Source organism: Tupaia chinensis, unplaced genomic scaffold (genome assembly GCF_000334495.1).
Source record: "Tupaia chinensis unplaced genomic scaffold, TupChi_1.0 Scaffold000374_1, whole genome shotgun sequence".
Lineage (NCBI taxonomy): Eukaryota > Metazoa > Chordata > Mammalia > Scandentia > Tupaiidae > Tupaia > Tupaia belangeri.
In genome coordinates, this window is record NW_006159872.1 from 506,973 (window position 1) to 507,406 (window position 434).

The window sequence follows — 434 nt, forward strand, 5'->3', positions numbered from 1 at the left end:
TACCAAAAAAAAAAAAAAAAAAAATTGACCAGAGTGAAAGAGAGAGAAAGTGAGACAGCAAGCCACCAGACCAGGTCCAGGATGTGAACTGTAGTCAGCCATGTGGGAGTCTAGTGCCTTTAACCACTATGTCACCTGCCAGCCCCTCACAGTTGTTTTATAGTTTTAGCTCTTACATTTAGGTCCATTTTGCCTTATTTATTTATTTTTAATTTGCTGATGAGAGAAAGGCTGAGAGGGAAATGAGAAAGCTCCTCCCATGGGGCGTGGTAACACTGCGGCCCCTTTTCCATCCTGTCGGGATTTGGGGCATGCGCAGGCACTCAGTGGCATGTTTTTCAAGCCGCCAGGGCCAGGACTTAAACTGCGCAGTCAACCATGTGAGATCCAGCCACTTTAACCACCAGCCATCGGCTGGGCCTCACTTTGATTTA